Source organism: Octopus sinensis, linkage group LG5, assembly GCF_006345805.1.
Source record: "Octopus sinensis linkage group LG5, ASM634580v1, whole genome shotgun sequence".
Taxonomy (NCBI): domain Eukaryota; kingdom Metazoa; phylum Mollusca; class Cephalopoda; order Octopoda; family Octopodidae; genus Octopus; species Octopus sinensis.
The window spans coordinates 57,532,624-57,554,844 of record NC_043001.1 but is presented as its reverse complement, the minus strand read 5'-3'; positions in this window follow the sequence as shown (position 1 = coordinate 57,554,844).

Genomic DNA, 22,221 nt, shown 5'->3' with positions numbered 1-22,221 from the left:
GAGACACGCAAAGAGGAGAGAGAGGAAGAGAGAAGGAAATATACCCTCTTAATTATTATTCTGAGAAATACTGTACATCGGGTCGTCCCTAAACATTTACATAGCATTTATTTTTCTTTGAGGAGAGGTTAACACTCACTCCCAAGGAGATACAATGTATACAAACATATATACATATTACACACATACGTATATATATATATATATGTGTGTGTGTGTGTGTGTGTGTGTGTGTGTGTGTGAGAGAGAGAGAGAGAGAGAGAGAGAGAGAGAGAGAGAGAGAGAGGAGACCCCCTTCGGTCATGAATGACCATGGAATTGCAACTAGAAAGTTACTCTCCGAGGAAACATGTTCGGGCAAGGTTGTTTGTAGAAAGCCAGCAGTTGCTTATGCATACCAGCCTCTCCTCTCCACACTGCTGATGTTATCGAAGGGAAAGGCAAAGGCCGATACAGCTTGGCATCACTGATGTCGCAACTCATTTCTGCAGCTGAGTTAACTGGAGCAACGTGAAATATAGTGTCTTGCTGAAGAACACAACTCGCAGCCGGATCCGAGAATCGAACTCACAACGTCACGATAGTAAGCTCACTGCTTCAAAAACTGAGCCATGCGCCTTCACACACACACACATGCACACGCTTATACACGCCGGCACGCACACACACACACACACACACACACACACACACACACACACATATGTATATGAATTATTAAAGTGGCTATTCGCAATTTAAACAAAAGGGAAGAAGTACAAAAGTGACTAAGGATGCATGTGAACACCAGCATTGCTAGAACAATTCTAAGCCACGGTCACGCACTAGCTATTTTCTGATAGGGGAGGCAACCTCCGTACAGCAAGTGAGAGCGTTAGATCACCGGTGGTTTCAGATAGAATTGAGTAGTCACAATCTATAAGCAGACGGCACAAGTGCAGTTTTAATTTCTGACTGACCACTTCAATAATTTAGAATAATCACTTTACCATTTTACCGAATCAGCCGCTGATACTTATGGTATTTTTTAAAAACTGACAAGGCGAGTTAGCTTAATACTAAGCGACGGAATAGTGTCACCGATGAGGATTAACCTAGCAGATGTTCTGACGCTCTTGTTTAATACAGTGAGGTTGTCTATCTTGTCAGTAAATAGATGGTGCCCTGCCATTGGTTAAGAGTTGTTTTGATATATATATATATATATACAGAATATATATCGTGTATAGCGTCATGCAGTGCATTACTGGTTATGTTATGTAAGGAGTTTTATTGTTAACAACAGTATTGTGTTGAGTATCGTAGCTCGCAAAATTGACGATTCTTCAAAAATTCTGTTTGGAAGGAAATGTAACGACTTTGTTTCTCTTTTATAGTGTGTTTTTTTCTTTTTACTTATATATATACCAGGGGAAGTCAAAAAGTATTTGCTCTTTCGTCATAACATATCTTTATTATTATCATACTGCCTTCTATGCATGCGTGCTTTGAGATGGTACTATTGTTGTCACGTCATCGAAGTTTGAGCTTGATCACGCCATTTTTTTTTCTGGCTTTACAGTGTAAGCATGGCCGCTCCAGTAGCAATGTGCAACAAAGAACAAAGAACAGTGCTCCGATTTCTCTGGTCGGAATCGTTGTCAGCTGCTGAAATTCATCGGCTGCTTTTAGCACAAAACCCGACTGTGCACTACCGCGCAGAAGTGTGTACGAGTAGATCGAGTAGTTTAACAGTGCCCGGACAAGCGTGAGGCACGAAGGGGAAGTAGGATACCCGTCAACCTCCACCACTGACGAGAAGATTCAGCAAGCTCGAGACATGGTAATGGTAAACTGGTTCACCATTACCACCTCTCGGATTACTGTTCTTTGTTCTTCTTCGGTGTACATAACTAGTGAACCGGCCATACTTACACTGTCGAGCCAGAAAAAATAGTGTGATTATGCTCAAACCAGACTCATGTGACCACATTAGTACCAACTATAAGCACGCATATGCAGAAGGCAGCGTGACAATAGAAGAGATATATTATGGCGAAGAAGCAGATAACTTTTGACTTTCCCTGGTATATATGCATATGTGTGTGTGTGTGTGTGTGTGTGTGAGTGCACGTATGTATGTGTGTGTGTATGTATGTATGTATGTGTGTGTGTGTGTGCATGTATGTATGTATGTGTCAAATTTGACTAATTTGATTCTGCTCGCATATGATAGTTGAAAGATCTCGATACGTCTGTTCTCCTGGATTATTTCCTAATATTTTCCCTTATTTTCTGGCATTTTACTCGGGGTCGGTCAGTAGAAATGTGCGTCACCTGAACTAACACATGACGGGCCTTCAAACGGGTGCATCCGTGAAAGTTTTTATGTTGACATAAATTTTCAGTATAATATGGTGGAGATACGGTGTCCCAAATTTATATTCTCTTGTAAATTTTTCATCAACATTCTCTAAAAACAGTACAGAACATTTTACTTAGTAATTGAACGAGCACGTGGAAGATAAAGTAGTCTGACAATAATCGTTAATTGTAAGGTCGTTTTCATTCGTTCAGGGAATAAAGCATTTGATTATCAGCAAACTATCCCCAAGAGGTGGAATTATGGAGTATGATTATATCAAGACAATGATGTTTCACAACTAGTAGAAACCATTCGATTTTCCAGTAATATTGGAGTCAGAAGTAAGAGATAGTATTTGAAGACTTAAAAGAAAGCAAAGCTACTAGAATAGATGATCTACCCGCAGAACTATGAAAAACAAACAATCTGATGACTAAATGTTATGCACTCTCTGCAATGAAATCTTTATCGGTGGAGAATGGTCGTCGGGCTAGTTCACATCAGTTATTCTAATAAGATCAGAACACTCCTGAACCATCGAATTCACCATTTATCACACCATTGCCCTAATCAGGCACAAAAACAAGATCAATCAAAAGGTATTGCTACAGAGGACAGAGAAGATCGTGGTGAACAGTTTGTTAATGTACAGATGCGATTTCGGAAGAAGGTCAGAACCAATGACCAGATATTCAATATAGAAATGATGGAAATAAGTGCGAAAATTCAGTGTTCATCTGTAGATTACATTTATTGGCTGCAAAAAAGCATTCCGCTCTGAAACAACGGATCAAAACTGTTGGTGTGAACGCTAAAGCTGTGACCTTGTTTAGTAATCACATCAACATTCTGCAAGTTGCCATCAGAGCAGTGAAAGTACATTCAGGTTCTATATCGAAAAATGATTTCGTCAAGTTTCTCCTGCCTCAGCCATATGATTCAAGGAAGATATAATGACAGTTAGATAAGAATCATTATCAGTGGAAAGAATATCAACAGTTTATGATATGATATATCGCAATATCACAAGAGGCGCTACAGAAACTACTGGGAAAGGTAAAATACGTATCAATTGAATGCCAACTGGAAATGAGCAAAAAGGGAATGAAAGTCGCGGCAGTGACAATAAAACACCAGAGCAACTCAACATAAATTACTAAGGAGTTTCCTCAGAACAAGTTTCTAAGTTCACATATCAAGTTGCTTTCATAGAACAATGAAGAGGCGAGGACTATGAAATAACAAAGCCATACATCTGGGAAAATGGAGGTCCTAACAAATGCAATGCATGAAAGGCCCTGAAGACTCAAGTTTAACTTTTGTTGCTCAGTGTAGACGTGAAAGCCGGAGCCTAAGTGCAAAGGACACGGCCAAAGTAAAGCATTTGAAACGGCTGGCTACCGAAGTGTGCAGAGTATCAACTGATTAATCATCAATGAAAGGTGTCAGTCAGTACTTGAGGAAATGGGGAAGAAAATTTAGGCAACACCCAAAAATAAGAAATGAAGAGAAGGACTATACTTATTTATGATTATCTGTTTAGTTGAAATGTTACATCAATCAATATGATGCGTTTTACAAATGAATATGTTATGTAAATCTATACAGGATTAAGTAACTGTTCCATTCATTGCCTCTTTAAATTGGCTGTAAGAGTAACACACACATATATATATGTATGTATATATATACAATATAAATGTCACATTCTCTACTATATACATGCATATATATATATATATATATTTAATTTTATTTATTAGGGAATAACAATTTCGGCATCACATGGGTTCAAATTATTCTCAATGAGTTAGTTAGTTAGTTAATTTGGCTCAAAAGCAAATAGCAAGGCCATGTAGGGGGACATGGAGTTAAGTACAGGGTGGTGTTCATGTAAAGAGTTCAGGCCACTTGAGGTCCAGGGAGGCTTTGAACAAAGCAGTCGTCGGCATCTTCACCATCTCGTCTGGCAGCTTGTTCCACGGATCCGCAACCCGGACGGAGAAAGCTCCTCTCCTTCGATTGAGATCTAATCGTCGCAGGTAGAGCTTTTCGGAATGACCCCGCAGCCGACGCTCCGGAGCAGGAGTGAAGAACAGCTCTTTCGAGAGGTTACACTTCCCGCTTATGATGTTGTGGGCGAGAATGAGATCACCACGGCGGCGGCGTTTTTCAAGAGAATAAAGGTCGAGCGTCCTCAGCCTTTCTTCGTAGGACAAATTTTTGAGACCATGAACCAGGCGGGTAGCCAGCCTCTGGACTCTTTCGAGGTGCTGTATGTCTTTGAGGAGATAAGGAGAAGAGGCTTGAATCCCATACTCCAATATGAGTCTCACCAGCGTGACATAGAGTGGCAGGAATATGGCTGCTGTGAGCATTCCAAATGACCGTCGAATCAAAAACAGAATTCCGCGCGCTTTGTTGGCAGCATGGACGCACTGGGCCGAAGGCGAAAAGGAGGAATCCACCAAGATACCCAGGTCCTTTACCTGATCGGTCCTCTCCAGCAGCAGACGACCCGGCTCGAAATCAAGTTGAGTTGCAGGAGTAGAGCCGACAGGCAGATGACAGCACTTTGACACGTTCAGACACAGGTCCCAATCGTTAGACCACTTCCAAATTTGGTGGAGGCATCGACGAAGATCCTCTATACTACCGCGAAGAGCGACAAGTTTGATATCGTCGGCAAATAGAAGGGTGTGTTGCGTGAGGTCGTCGGGCAAGTCATTTATGAAGACTAAGAACAACAAGGGCCCAAGCACTGAACCTTGAGGCACGCCACTGCTCGCACTGGACCGCGAACCATTAACTTGAACTTGGAAGGAGCTATCTGAGAGGAAGGCACCAACCCATCGTACAATATCCGGATGGAAACTATATGCGTGAAGCTTGACAAGTAGTAGGCGGTGGTTTACCGAGTCAAAAGCTTTGGCAAAGTCCAATAAAACGATGTCAACAGCATCACTATCATCGAGGATGCGCGTCACCAATTCTTCCATTACTAGTAAGTTGGTCAAGCATGATCTCTTCGGCACGAAGCCGTGTTGGGAATCAGTGATCGAGGCTGTGCTTAGGAGGTGGAGCATCATACTTTTCTTAAGGATGGTTTCGAACATCTGGCTGATTATTGATGTAAGGGAAACCGGTAGGTAGTTAAGCGGGTCTTCGCGGCTCCCTTTCTTGAAAATTGGGCAGATTATCGCTGTTCTCCAGTCTGCAGGTATAACACCCGTCGCCAATGACATATTGAATAGTCGTGTTAAGGGCTCGCAGATGACCGGAGCCAACGCTTTGATAACCCGTGGGTGTATGCCGTCAGGGCCGTGACCCTTGTTGACATCGAGGCCTTGAATAACACGTTTGACTTGGTCCCGCGTGATGATCAATCGAAGCATTGGAGGTACCGATCTATCAAATGGAGGGGGTTCACGACCATCATCTTGTTTGAAAATAGTTGAAAAAGCCTCGGCAAATAGTTGACTCTGTTGATAAGGGTCCTCAATCGATACGCCTGTTGAGTCTACCAACGTTGCAATCTTGTTGTTCAAGCGGGAATTCCGCTGGACATGGGCAAAGAAGGTTTTTGGATTGCTACTGGCATTTGCCGCGATTTTGTATTCATAACTGAATCGTTCTTTCTTTTCAATTTTCACGGCTCGGTCTCGTTGAGTTTTGTACACCTCAAAAGCTGCAGTCGAATCCAGATTTTTGAATTCAGCCCAAGCAATATCTCTGAGTCGACGTTCTCGTTTAACCTTCTTCGTCACCCAGGGCTTGTGTTTCTTCCTCTTGGGAAGTCCAACGGGAACTGCCTGGTCAGTCAAACAGATTACATATGCTTTGAGGGATGACCATAGTTCGTCAACTGAGGACAACGTCATCAGGGAACGCCAGTCCAGAAGCGCGGAAGCCTCGGTTAGAATTTCAAGATTAATTGCAGAGAAGACTCTACGTGGCAGCGAAGTAATCGTGGGCGTGGAAAAAGTTGTGTGCATGACGAACTTCAGGACCGCATGATCACTCTTGGCAAGAGGGGCGCACACAGATACGTCTGACACTGATCTTGGATAGCGGGAGAATACCAGATCTAGCATAGATGGCTGCTGCCCACACCGATGCCTTGTCGGATATTCAACATGTTGCGATAGAAAACAATCTTCAGCCACGTCAAGAAGGGTCTGGCCGAACCGGGAAGATGTTGTACAAATTGATGCGGGCCAATCGATTGTGGGAGCGTTGAAGTCGCCTAGTACCAAGCAGTCATGCGAAGCTGAAACGAATCTTATCGCCTCGAGTAGATGAGCATCGTCCTGGGGGTCGGCTAGAGGCGGCCTGTAGACAGCCAACACGGGCAGGCAAAACTCAGATAGGCTCAGCTTGCAATAGACGGCATCGAATTTGGTTGTAGGTTGAGCATTTGTGGGTAGAATACCGCAGGACGGTTTGTGCTCAGACTTAACATACACAGCAACACCTCCACCTCGCCTTTTTCCTCTGTCACATCTGAAAAGGACGTAGCCCTGCAGGTGGATCTCTGAGTCCTTTACTGCTGGAGTCAGCCAAGTCTCGGTGATAGCTATCACATCAGGGGAGTCGCGTAGGGCCAGTGTAAATAGTTCACTGAACTTTGGGAATAAGGAGCACGAGTTGGTGTAGGCGATGCTGAGCTGTGAAGTCTGAGGGGCGGGAGTTGGGGAACAAGCAGAATAAAGGGCATCAGAGATAGCATCGTTGACGGGGGTATCAACTTCACTTCGATTTGCCCTCACATCACTTTCCCTGTCAGCACTACAGCATGGGACCAGAGGTAGGACTTGATTATCTGTCCATCTTGGATTCGTAAACCCTTCTCTCCCATTTGTTTCCTCATCTTTAGCTCGGATATCAGGTTCCTCCGGCGAATTCTCTCTCTTAGTGAGTATTCCTCGCGAAAACCCATATTGGGGTCCTCCCAGGCATGCGTCTGAGCTCTGTTCAAAAAGACTGAAGCCTCCCGATCAGAAGAAAAGATTACCCTTATTGGGCGTGGTCTAGTATCTGCGGTTGGATTCGCTTGGAATCTTCCTAGCCGAGCGACCTTAAGAACACTGACATTTTCGTTCACAGAGAACAATTTTCCAACCAAAATGGAAACAAAATTAATGTATCTCACTCACACATACATAACTATCTCGGTAAAAAAATGAACACATTGTATAATATAGCGCTATTTATTAGGCATGGGAAAAAAAGGAACGATTTTGATCAGTCTTTTAGATTAATACTGACCTCGAGCATTACATCCATACAAAAGTTAAACAAATAAGTTATGTTTCATTTAGTAATTAACCTAATTTTTATACACACGTCTTCTACAAGACACTAAATATAAAACATTCATTTCCTGATTTCTACAATTTACTCACCTGTTTCCACTTATTCCCGTTTGCACCTATCAGAGGTGGAAGATTGGTGTCAAAAAGAAAAAGTAGGAGACATTAAAGTAGTAATGAGGAAATATATATTTTAGATTTCCAGATAGTAGTCCCCTTCATCCCACCATATAAAAGAATTTTAAATTAATTTAATACTTACTACTCATTTCTCAGCTATACGTGTTTCTTGAGGTTCTTTTACAGTTCATAAAGCACGCAGTGTTTTACAGGAACCTTTCTTAAAACGAAACCCCAATTATCAGGCCTCTAAATAACTTTATCATAGTTCAATATCAAATACTATATTTTAATTTTAACATATAAATATGTGTATGTGTAAATAGATTTGCTGGACCTTACTGTGCAAGCCATGATTTAATTCAAATAAAAAATAACCAATAAAAATAAAAATAAAAAATACGAATAAAAAATAAAAAATTACAAAAACTAAATTCTCACGTAACTTATGTCTGTAAACATTCATATAAAATTAATAATATATAGGGATAAAAATAAAATATATACTTGTGATGATATAATAATGAAAGCAATGACAAATAAATATTTTCGAATAAAAACTATAGTACGAATGACCAAATGCCAAAAAAAAAAAAATTACAAATGATACGAATGATAAAAATAAAAATTTACGAAGTAAAAATAACTTAAGGGTAACGTAAAAGAACCTCAAGAAACACGTGTAGCTGAGAAATGAGTAATAAGTATTCAATTAAATTAAAATACTTTTATATGGTGGGATGAAGGGGACTACTATCTCTAAATAATATATATATATATATATATATATATATCATAACGAACTATGTAAATCACACTCTGGAAAATTTATTTCTGTAAAATGTTGAGTAGGTAAAATTTCTGAGTCACCATCTCATTCCACCCCGTTTTTCGGACCGCAAGAACGGTTTTGTAGCATATTAGGTCAATTAGGTCAGGGTACTTGATTGCACGCAAAAAATCCGATTTTCTTTTTTCTTACTGAAAATGGTGCAGGTGTTAATCTAAAAATTTACCATTTGTTTTTATTTTTCGCCATTGCTAGACAGGAGATTTAACTCATGTTAGCAAACTTATGGAGTTCAGTGACGTGGAAATTGATAAAAGTTTTGGTTGAAAATCTGTTTTTCCCGCTATCCGCTGGTGCCTCAGGGAAAATAAGTTGGCAATAACACAGCCATGGTCCTGACCAATGTCCTAAAATTCGAGCGACATGCGTGCTAATTTGTGGAAATGCATAAATTACATTCACGTACACACGCACAACCTCCTTTTTATAGATATAGTTATATATATATATATATACAGTGAATTATTCTATTTCCCTAAATATCTGTGTTTGTCGTCCTACCTATTTACAACAGGTAATTGAAGATACCAGCTGATGGAAGATTGACTATTATTACGTAGCAATGAACCTAGAGTTCAGATTTTTCTCAATAATGCAAAAACACAACCTACAGAAAGCAAACAAAAAACGTCTTTCCATAATGGCTTATCCTTTTAGAACTAGCAACAATATGTATCTCACTCACACATACAAAACTATCTCGGTAAAAAAATGAACACATTGTATAATATAGCGCTATTTATTAGGCATGGGAAAAAACAGAGTCAAAAAAGGAACGATTTTGATCAGTCTTTTAGATTAATACTGACCTCGAGCATTACATCCATACAAAAGTTAAACAAATAAGTTATTTTTCATTTAGTAATTAACCTAATTTTTATACACACGTCTTCTACAAGACACTAAATATAAAACATTCATTTCCTGATTTCTACAATTTACTCACCTGTTTCCACTTATTCCCGTTTGCACCTATCAGAAGTGGAAGATTGGTGTCAAAAAGAAAAAGCAGGAGAAAACATAAGAAGTAGTGTTTGTGTAACTTTCTGTGTCTTTCTATTTATGTAATGTAGCTTTGATAGAGTATTAAGGATACAGCCAAACCCAATCCCATACACACCCCTGCGCGCACACACAAAAAGATATGTATTTATATGGATATACACATGCGCACACACATACGGTATATATTCTTAGATATAGATACTGTGCGGAGCAATTGTACTTGTATTGTTAGGATCCAAGAACACATACACACGCATACCCACGCACAAGCACGCACAACCATGCATACCTCATATATATGCGTATACTAAAATATACGAAACGCTCACGCAACATGACTACACTTATATATTAACTATAAGTGTAGCACGAAACACTATTAAATAAAATATATGCGCGTACAATGATGTTAAACAACTTTGTGTACACTTACATGTGGAAAGATCTTAGGTGCTAGAAAAAGACTCGGAAGAAATTTCTCCTCATAGAAAGTGGGGAAAAACACATTTGCCGCTGAATGAAAGCCTTCAAACGCCCACCTACCCAATCTGATCTTCCCCCACCTCTCAAATTGGCCACCTACTTTTATTCAGGCTTTATATGTATTGCTTTGCTGCGTTTAAAGACGGTATTTCGGCGCAGTCGTAAGATGCGGTCAGTATGCCCGAATGGATTCTATTGTGTTCAATATATATGTTCTTTAAGCGATGTGGATATCGATCGCAGAAACGTGTTATAACAGAAATCTTGATATTTCTCTCATACACGTAGTGTTGTTTATAGTACATCATAGACCTGCTATAATTGCGGGTACTATAACAGAAGGCAACTTATAATGCGATAATTTTGTCGCACAGGTGACGCATCCTAGAAGAACAGGACTCTTACACCAACGGGAGTAGGCGTTGCGAGCTGTACATAGCTGAACGGGCGAGAATATTATAGAACTCTCCCCCTCTTTCTCTCTCTCTCTCTCTCTTGACCCCGGGAACATCTCAAATTCCAGGAGTGAAGTCTTCGGACCCTGCTTACTCTTCAGGAAATTCCTATTGAAATTATAAGACTACCAAGCCAACCTGGTTGATTACGGAGAGTGGTCTAAATGAGACAATACCTTGTGCTTCTCCCTTCTCCTTTGCCTGTGCGTTCAACAACTGGCCGCACGGCCCTTTCCGTCTACAATTAGAAGAGAGATTACAGGCCACAGCAATTCGCGTCTGAAGAGACGCCGTAAAGCTTCATGGACATGAAATCCATTGTAACACTATAGACCGAGCATAACACTTGTCTGTTAGACATGGCAGTCGTTGGGCCTAGCCCACAATATATGAAAAAATAAGTGACATTTATATGTATATATGTACGTACGTACATAAATAGCCATGTATGTAGGTATATATATATATATATATATATATATATATATATATATATATATACATACATACATACATACATACATACACACACACATACGCGCGCACACACACACACACACACATATATATTGGCCTGCTCGCTTAGCCAGTGGGCTGGCATCATTTGAAGGCTAAAGCAATGCGAAGCGCATTGTGACCAGCGATGTGTAGCAACATCTGATAGCCTGGTCACGGTGATCACGGTGATCACGGTGATATATATATATATAGTATATATCACCGTGACCGACCAGGCTATCAGATGATGCTTCACATCGGTGGTCACAATGCGCTTCACATTGTTTTTAAGCCTTCAAATGACGCCACCCCGCTGGCTAAGCGAGCAGGTCAACAGAAGAAAGAGTGAGAGAAAGTTGTGGCGAAAAGTACAGCTGGGATCGCCACCACCCTCTGCCGGACCTCGTGGAGCTTTAGGTGTTTTCGCTCAATAAACACTCACAACGCCCGGTCTAGGAATCGAAACCGCGATCCTACGACAGCGAGTCCGCTGCCCTAACCACTGGGCCATTGCACCTCCACATATAGTATGTATAACATTGGTAAACAGCCAGAAAGGTTTTGTAAGTTACAGAGTGCTACTATGGAAGAATCATTGTATAATAATAACTGTATAATAATATATCATAATAATATATATTCTCCGATTTGAAGTGCCAAATTTTATAATGCAAACGCCATTTTTAGGTCATTTATTTGTATTTGAAAATTGTCGCATCAAATCGGAGAATATACTTTATTATATTTTTATTCCGTTATATTTATTTATAAAGGGATGGCCAAAAGTCACCCGCCAGTAAATCAAAATTCCATCGATACTATTTGTAATTCTCTGTATTGACTCGAATGGGAAAATCTGTCGCTAAAGGTCTTCCACTTTTACAATATTCATACATCCTATTTATTACTTGCTTTTATTACATTCATTCAGTTAAACGTAAATAAATCTTGGAATTAAATGGTTTTTGATTTACTGTTAGTTGACTTTTGGTCATATATATACATACATACATATATATATATATATATATATATATGTGTGTGTGTGTGTGTGTGTGTGTGTGTGTGTGTGTGTGTGTGTATGTATGTATGTATGTATGTATGAATGTATGTATGTATGTATGTATATAATTCAAATGACGTTGAAAGTCCAGATGCGTTGACATATATTGAAAGATACAGATAAGGAAATAATATTATTCTCAAACGCAGGATAATGCAAATAATATGGCATGAACAGGTTAAACTATCCATATTTTGCAGAATAATGTGTCGGCGGCCAGGCATGAGGCTTCTACTCACATCCTTGTGATTACACTTTAAGTGCTTTACACTTTAAGCTAAACTGCCCAGCGACAAATTCTTCTACAATTTTAGGATATATAAATCTTGTTTTATAAGACGCTATCCTACGTTATATAGGTAATATATATATATATATATATATATAATATCATATTTTATAAAGTTATATGATATAATATCTCTAAACATTCATGTGTTCCAGTCATTTAGAGGCCTTCTTGTTGATATATTTTCTTTCAGTTTTGTTGTCGTTTTATGGATTGAAGTTGGTCTATGATTGAGTTCGTAGCAACCCATCTTCAATGAATGTATCCTTCAATCATTGGGTGTTCCCATGCAGTTGTTAGGAGTTAATCAAATTTTCTTTTTCTTATTGAAGTTTCAGTTGAATTCTTTTGTATTTTTAGTAAGTACTTGAACAGTTGAAGACCTCTAAATGTCACGCGGGTATATCAGAATATTTTTGCTCATGATTTTGAAGGTTGAATATTTCGAAGCAGACACAGTCTACCAATTCGTGAATTAAAATTTTCACTAAGAGCCAAGTTTGGAACATGCCTTTCCCAAAATTTTCCATGAATATCTGATAATATATCTATCCCTTCGAGGATCATAACTGTGAAGAAGGCGATCTCAGTAATTAAGGCTTATTTTATTGGTTTTCTTTATGAAACCGAATGGGTTTGGATGCCATATGTGTGAGCGGTAATCTAATCTGCTCGGAATTAAGGTTTTCTATAGAGTCAGCTATAACGAATTAATAGCATCTTCAATGATATAAACATTATTGGCCTCACATAGATAGTGCATGTGTTTTGTTTATTCGTCCACTTACTGTGGGATAGCGTGCAAGGAATGTTCTATGATGATGAGTGTTAAAGAACACTGAATATCCAAGAATTGGTAAGGTGACTCACTTTTTATTCGTAACATAATTTTGTTTGGCATATGTTACAGAATACCAGTAACTTGACTTTAGACTCTTTGTATATATGTCTCACACCAGAGATTCCCATCGTTTCGTTGTGTCTCGAGTTCCATGGCGTTTAGGATCCACAATAAAGGCAAAATATGGACATCTATCATTCTCGATCACCTTGAGGTGAGTTGTCTCACCTGATCTCCGTAACTGCGAATCTAACCAGCGGCTTGCTAGTATATTATTGCGGTTAGTTTGTAATTTATGAGGTACTGTGCGAATGAATCTTCCGCTATTCTGGAGTAAGCATTTTTCTTTTCTTAAGAATAAGTTCCAGGAACGAATATTTAAGCAAATTGCCGAGTCAAATCAGTAAGGAGTATGGATATTTATGATTTCTTCCACACAGTTTCCTAATCTTGATTTGAAAAGGGTGGAGAAAGGTACATTTAGTGTAACTGATATTATATTTGATAAAGGCGATGAGTATTATTCTATGGAAAAGGCAATCATTTATGTCTAATTATAGATAAAGTAGTTATACATCTGTTACTAAAAGTATACTACGAGAACTAGTTTGAACGCATATATTACATTTGCTGTGAAGATATTTAAGGAAATAATGGGATTTATAAGGGTAGTAATTATAGCCCAATATTGACAAATTTGTATTCTTTTAGTAACAGATGTATAACCTCTCTATCGATAATTAAACATAAACGATCGCCCGTTTTCATGAAAATATACTCATCGCCTTTATTAAATACAATATCAATTACACTACATGCACCTTTGTCGACCCTTTTCAAATAAAGTTTACGATACAGTGTGGAAATCTGTGCTTAAGTTAAAAAGGGCTTTGGTCAAACAACTCAGATGATGCTGTAAGTATGTTGAGAATATTTTTATTCCTAACTACAAGAATTCTGAACATTTGCTGGGAAAAATATATCCTACAGACCTCGAAGCGATTAGAAATTCTGACGCCGTAAATGAAGTTAACTGTTTAGATGTTAAAGTAGTGAGTGTAGGCAGTAAGATCGTGACTTGTATTCATAATACTGATAGTTATAATTTCCGCATTGCATCGTGCCTTGAGCGGATAGTACAATTCCTCTTTGGATAGTGTGAAACGTGTTTTCCAGGAAGGTTATCAAACAGGTTATGATACTGAAGTTGGAATGTTTTTGGACAGGGTTAAAATGTGAAAAGTGCACATGGAAAAAGAAGCATGGTGAAAGTTTGAGGAAAAAAAAAAGGAATGATCTCCGACTGGAAGTTGGGGTTGATAGTGGAAGGAGAGTTGGGGTGTTAGATGTTATTAACTATTGTGTACAAAATCACTTCCGTTAAGTAGTTACCATTCACTATAATGGAAAACTATTAGTCATTTGAAATTAACTTCAGCCAATGGCGGTGCCCCAGCATGGCCACAGCTCATGAGCTGAAACTAAAAAATCAAAATCAAAATCAAAAAATTGACATATAATGCTCTTCTGGTACTAAGCGGTTAAAATATAAGTATAGAGTCTGTTAATTTCTCTGAAACGCATGAGGTTTTGTCATATGTAGAATAAATTTCTTAGGATGTATGTGTTTCAGTAGTTTCCAATGTTTATAGATCTTAGTGTATATGTAGATTTAAATTCCATATATATTTGTTTATTCTATAATTTGGATTTTAGTTTGAATATTAATCAGGTAACGTGCATATTGGCCATTTAATTTCAGTCTCTCTTTAAGTAGGATATCATATTAGTTATTTGTTTCAGTTACGTAGTTAAAAAAAAGTTAAAATAGATGATGTGTTAAAGGCACAATATCTTTAGAAGTGTAGCGACCATCGTGCCAGGAGTGTCTCTCAAGAACGTCTATACGCGTTAGGGTACTTAACAAGCGGCAACATGGCATAGACAGTAGCAGAGAGATAATACTCATGACAATTTTTAGAATTCTGATGAGAGTGAAAGCAATTTTTGAACTAGACCGGACTAGAGCGCTTCCAAAAGATTAAACTCTATTAAAAAGAGCATGGTCACGATATGCTGTAAAACCAAAATAAAAAATGAATGATCTTTCCGATGTGCCACCACAATTTACTTGCACCAGTTTTTCACGCAATGCTTTGATCATCAGGAGATTACGGTGGAAAATAAGTGTCCAATGTTCTACTCTGTTCAGTAATTTATCCTGTACTTCAGAAAAAATTGAGACACAAACCAATGCATTTGCCTTCGCACATTACAGAATCGTTCTTATTTTGGAAATCAGATTAACCGAATCGAACAGGCCTTTAATCAATATGCATATATATTTCATTAAGCGGTTTAGTATTTTGTTTTCGAGCTCAATATATAAAGACAAAGCATTATTTGTCCCAATATAGGAAGGTTTGAATGAGATATGAGTGTTATGTCTACTTGAGCCAACGATCATGTCTTTCAAACGTTAGTGCCACGATTGAATCAGAGTGCGAACAACACATCTTAGAATGGAAAGAGTTGTTTCTAAGATATAAAAAGTTAAATTAAACAATTAAGGAAATTAGCATGAAATATGGGATATGGAATAGAGATCTTGAACAAATAAATTAAATGAGCGAGATAAAAAGGAACATAAAAAGCAAAACAATAACTGTAAAGACAAAATATTAATTCTAGAGATACTTATATACGTCATTTTAAAATAATGAGCAATCTAACTCGTATATCAACATAACACAAAATGTATTTTCAGGCACGTAAGATAGGTTATAATCTAATAAAATTGCAGACCTGTGAAATATTTTAATAAAAATTTCATTATAACGGCTATAAATTGGCTTCTCAAAGTAAATTGGTGAATTATAAGAATACAAGATGAGTTATCTTAACATTTGCAGAGTTTGCTGCTGAAATTATATATATATATATTTTTTGGTCTTGTTACTAAAGTAAATATTTATCTTCGGTTGAAATATTTAGATAATAATTTATTTTTCTGAACAGATACGCATTGAAATAATTTCTTTGTTTTCTTTATGGTGCTTTTTAAAAATACTTTATTATCATTTACATACGCATACTTATTTGTATTTCAACATTTGGATTGCAAGGGGAGGGAATTGCTTGTATGTTTATATATAGCTATTTGTCTTGTGCACAGAAAATACACATTCACACAACGTTTATACCTGTGTTTGCAAATATGTACATATATATTTGAATGCATATAAAATTTGCATTATAGATGCACGTGTCGAATGTAAATATTGATTTATGCACGCGCATAGACACACACAGAGCTAGGTAGGTAGATGGTTATATATACACTCATAGATACATACTTACATGCATATATGTATTTATATATAGATATTATGGGTGTACATGGAGTGGGGGTAACAAGCAGGTTTTTGTAAATACGAGGTTTTAGTTTCCGGCCAACAGTGCAATATTTTGGACTAATGCCGTCTACACAACTTCCGGGCTAATAATGCCTTGGGTACTGAGGTCGATTTGTTCAAGTAAATCCATCAAGGCCGCAGTCATGTAACTTAAACAGGAGAAAAAATAAGTATATGCAAATATATGCATATATATGTGAGGGCTGTACACACACACACACACACACATATATATGTTTGTGTGTGTGTATACACACACACATATATATATATATATATATATGTATTTGTATAAGTATGTATGTATGCATGTATGAACACACGCACGCATATATAAAATATGTCTATGTATGAATGTATAAATAATCCTCTGCTAGATTTTCAATAACAACATTGTTTTTAATATAGGCATGAAGCCAGAAATCTGGTGGGCTGGAAGTATAGCTTATTTGGACAGTTGGAATGAAAAGCAGCGATGACCTCGATGACACGAAATCATAATAAAATAGGTTTGAATGAAATATTATGAGGCATTTTGTCCCAAAATATTTACTAAATATTTTGACAGTACATCGTACTTAAATTTAAATTTAGACAGAAAAACAAAAATGTTTATAGAAAGATGTTAGTCGACTAGATCTCCTCGTGTACTTCACTGGAACTTTATTCCGGAGACATGATAGGTGAGATTGACCTCGTTTTGCGATTCGAAGTATGAATGAATGTAAATTTTTAGAATACTGCATTGCATTTTCTAAAAGACCAACGGTTTTGCTGAGTAATCGTTTATGTCATCGACTCTTAGCCTTACATTTTTAGAAAGTGGGCTAATCGATAAATTGACCTCAGATCTAATAGACCTGGGACAAATGTTCTATTACATCTCTCCGACAAGCCACTATCTTATCGTCTATGTTTATAGTAAGAATAAAAAGACACAAGGGACAAGAGTGAGCATCCTTGAGGGGTCAAACAGGCGATACTAATGGATTCCGATTGGTGACGACCGAACGAATGTTGCTGTACATTGCAGCGATCCAGCCTCTGAAAGCGTTTCGGCCCTATTTGGGATTTGTATGAGACTCACTTATACTAGGATTCTTACCAACCCTCTCAATGATGTAACGCGCGAGGCGAAGGTTGTTGCGGGTAGATCTGTTTGGGATAGCTCATGTCTGCGCGTTACCTACCTGTGTATCGACATCAAGCGTCAAACTCTTGACTAATCCGTTGCCAAGATCTTTTAACTTGGGTTCAGTAGAGCTACGGGCCTAAAATTTACTATTTGTTCCCCGTAGTTCGTTTCCTTTCTCAGAAGCACCACCACGCTGCGACTCACAGCACTCGGAATTCTTCCAATCTGCTGATGGTTGAGTTAGACATCTGTCAAGAATATACCGAAAATATCTGATACAAGAAAACATAGCTCGAAGGCCATATCATACAGGATATGAGGTTTCTCTTTTGTGCTGCTTGTCATCGTGTCCCATATATCTTCAGCTGTTATCGGGATTTTGCAGAATACCACCAAGGTAGGAAGTGAAATCTTCCTCCATATCCGACCTACCATGCCAGCCGTAGAGTTCTGTGATGTGCTGATAAATTTCCATGCACATTTTCTTGGATCCGTGTAGCATGCGCCCCTCCCGGCCCGTGAAACACCGGATTCTTGCTTTCTTGCCACGCTGCACATATACCATCCGCGCCCATCGAATGACTCTCCTCTTCTGATGTCTTAATGCACGCTCCCTAGCCCTAACAACGCATCATTCGTGCTTGACATTGAAGAGTTAATCAAAAGTCAATCTCACCCCGTGCATGTCAGTTGCAATGCCCCTCCTCTTCTAGCTCTCCAACTAGATCTCCCTCTATCCTAGATGCATTTAAGTAGATTTCCTTACTAAATCCTACCGCTTCTAATCAAATAGCCCTGTTCGATTGATGACTATAGTTCCCGACAATTTCAGATGGACTAACTTGGTAACCCGCTCTCTGAAAGTTTGGCGCGCCGGGAAGGACTTGTACAGCTTCCAGTCTCCAGAGCCTGTTCTATGGATCCTATCTATGTCGATGGTACAGATCACAAACCTGTGGTCTGTGTGGCCGACGATTTCGAATTGTGGATAACGTATGCTACTTCTGTCTACAGGGTAAGAAAATATTCTATATATATTCGATCTGGAATTGGCACTTTCTGGAAATCCAGTCGATATTTCTCAGCCAATTGGAAGCGACTGAACAGATTTGCGAGGCTTTTATACTCACCTCGCCGATCAGTTGTTCCACTCTATCCAGGCGTGCATCGAAGATAGCGTTCCAGTCGTCCACTAAAACTAAAATGTGATACGCCCCAAGAAAAACCTCCAAGCATCTAAAGAAATCTGTCTACGCCAACTCAGATGGGACATGCATAGTCACTAGTCTGAAAGCACCACCATTGCTATTACTCACATACAGGGCAACCTACTTATAATCTGTGTCCTGGAAGATCGTCCGCATCTCGAGATCTAGGCCTATCATAAACATCCTATAGCACTCCACCTCCAGTTCGAGGTCGAGACAGAGTTGCGTACATCTCAAAGTCGTCAAAATTTGTCAGAAACCCTTGTCTCATTGTCAGCCATAACATCCTAGCCTAGCGACCTGAGAACCGACATTGCTTCCATGACAATCACAAGCAACGGACATTTATACAGATTACTCTGATAACCACCATGCTGGCTGCAATGCGCCGAGAAAAAAGAAAAGGATGAATTACTTACTCTCTTGTTGCTGTTGGAGGTAGGATGGTCAGACTACTGAATCCAGCTGGGCTGGAGTTATGATAGTGCCAGTCGTACTGGTGATGTTAGTGGAGATTGACTTGGCTCTTCTGCAACTGGTGGAGTTGGTGTTGTTTTTAATGTCTCTGTCCTTGTTATGAGAGTGGTTCCTGTGTATTCTTGTGTGTGTATTGGTGCAAGGCTTGATGTTTTCATTCTGTGTCCTTTTTATCCTTTGTTTGGTTTGCGGGCATCCTCCTTGTCTTCACTTCGACATGTGGAGGAACCAGTGTCCGTGGAAACTCTTCAGTCATAGATGGGAATATGTGCTTGCGTGAGAGTTTATGCATGAGTGTGTATTAGGGAGAGTGGAAAAGGAAGAGCTGGGTTGAGAGACGCTCTGGTTGGTAGCTTCCGTTGATTTTTAGTTGATGTTTGTGATAATGGTTATGATTGGTTTTTCTAGGCATGCGGTTGTCGTATCTGATAGCTGGAATTGGCTTCGGAACCGCTGGTGTAGTTGTTGGTGCTACTATTGTTGCTGCTCTCTAACGGTAAATTTGATGTTTTTCCTCTGATTAAGGATGTGTTGTTTGGAGGGATGTTGGCCCCGAACCTCCCATCATTTTGGATTGTGCAACCACAGAAATTTTGGCTCTCTACATCCTACGACTACAGGTAGTTCGACCCCGTTGAGGTCTATATGTTCCGAGTTCACCTGGTACCAAATATCAAGATTTATCCCGAACCAGTGCTATCTGCTGCTTCGTTTGACATCTAGGAGTATCTTTCAATCCTGTAAGAGCATGCAGCCATAATCTGCCAGAATTTGACGTCAGACAGAACAGCCAATGACTTCACCCTAGCAGTTATCAATGAGCGGTACGTCGAGAAAAGACACACTTCTCACTCCAACGAGGTGTCACAGAATGTTTTGTGCAAGGTTCTGACTCCGGAATAGAACCCCGATGTAGACCAACTACTTATCTGTTTGTATGTGGGTCACATCTTCTATAATGTATCTCAGAATATTCTCGATTTGAATGATTGAACTGGCTCAGCTTGCCTACTCTTTAGTGAAACACATCTGTAGAGGACTCTTCTTTTTCCTCGACCTGAAACGATTTCAAGAGACACTAGTACCGCTGCCCCACCCTTGAATTTGATCATATTGTTTAAAATTCTGTCAATTTCACACTTTTTTTCCAGGGCTAGCGGAAATATTTCTTTTTTTTACCAAACATATAGGAAATTTTTTTTTTCTGTTGACGTGGTTGTTGGACTCGTTAATCTTTCCACTTGTTATGGAGTTGTAGCAAGTGTTCATATTCTGGGTTTTGATTTGTTCCTCACAGGTCACATTTTTGTTTTCTTTGTGTGTCAATTCTCTTTGTTGTTCTGTTGGTGGCGGTGGTGTAAGTGGTGGGAGTATTGGGGGCAGTGGTGTTGGTGCCAGTGGTGTCAATGGATTTGCTGTTGTCACCAGCTGTGGTGGATCTGCTGTTAGGTGTGTCGGGGTGGGGGAGTATTTTTGCTTGTGTTGTTGCCTTTTGTTGCCATTGCTCTCTTTTGTTGTTCCCGTGATCGTAAACAGTGTTCCAATTCTTAGCAGCTTATGTTGTCTCCGTAATTTTCCCATGCTGTGTTGTAGTTGTTGCGGCTGCTTTAATGCTTTTGATAATTTTGCTGTTTTCTTTTGCGGAAAGATAGCTATTCTGTTCAACTGAGAAAACAACTCTAATCCACTATCGTTCTTTTCTAATACAAAATTTCAGAGGCATGCTTACTAAACGAATTCGGACTTGGCTCTTCAGGGCTATAGATACAGATACACTTACTAGCTTCCCGAGGCACTAGTAACTTTGTCTATAAAAGGATAACAAATGTTAAATATATGACTTTGTGTAACAACAGCTATAATAACAAGGTTCATAAGCTTCTGGTCTTAGCTGAATGGAAGTGCTAACATGTGCTTATCTTGCCTTGGTGTGAAAGATGTGCTACAACAAATATTCTGCTCAATAACACAGATTTGCTTGTCACTTGCTTCACATTAACCTGTAGAGCATGTCCCCTAGTAGTTGACGATTTGTACATCTCTGATAACGAGTAGAAGTAGTGTGAGGGAGCCTCATGGTCTTGTGTTAAGAGGAATTTTATTGCGTTTGAATAGTTCACCTCTGGAAACATGGTTGTGTCGTTCATCATCTTTAAACAAACATTCTTCAAGGACCTTTTTTAGCAGGATGGGCTACTCGACATGAAGAAAATTCTAACTGGGTCCCACATGTATGGTCATGCGCTGTTTATCTTGATATGAAATTACCATGTCGTGTGCATATGGCTGCGATGCATGTGCTTGGTGTAAACTTATCAGACGGGTAGTCATGATGGGTATATTAGGCTTCGTAGATTTTTATTCTATGGTCACTTTGCTGGCATGCGCTGGTTTCTATTACTCAGCAATGATAATAATCCTTTCTACTAAAGGCACAATGTCGGAAATTTGGGGGGAGGGGACTAGCCGATTATATCAACCCCAGCATTTAACTGGTACTTATTTCCTGGAGCCCCAGAGAATTAATGGTAAAGCCGATCCCCACGGAATTTGATCCAAGACCGCAAAGCAGGTCAGAATGCCACAAAGCATTTTGCCCGGTGTACTAACAATTCTGCCAACTCGTCGCTTTATATAATAATAATAATAATAATAATAATAATAATAATAATAATAATAATAATAATCATTTCTACTAGAAGCACAAGGCCTCAAATTTGGGGGA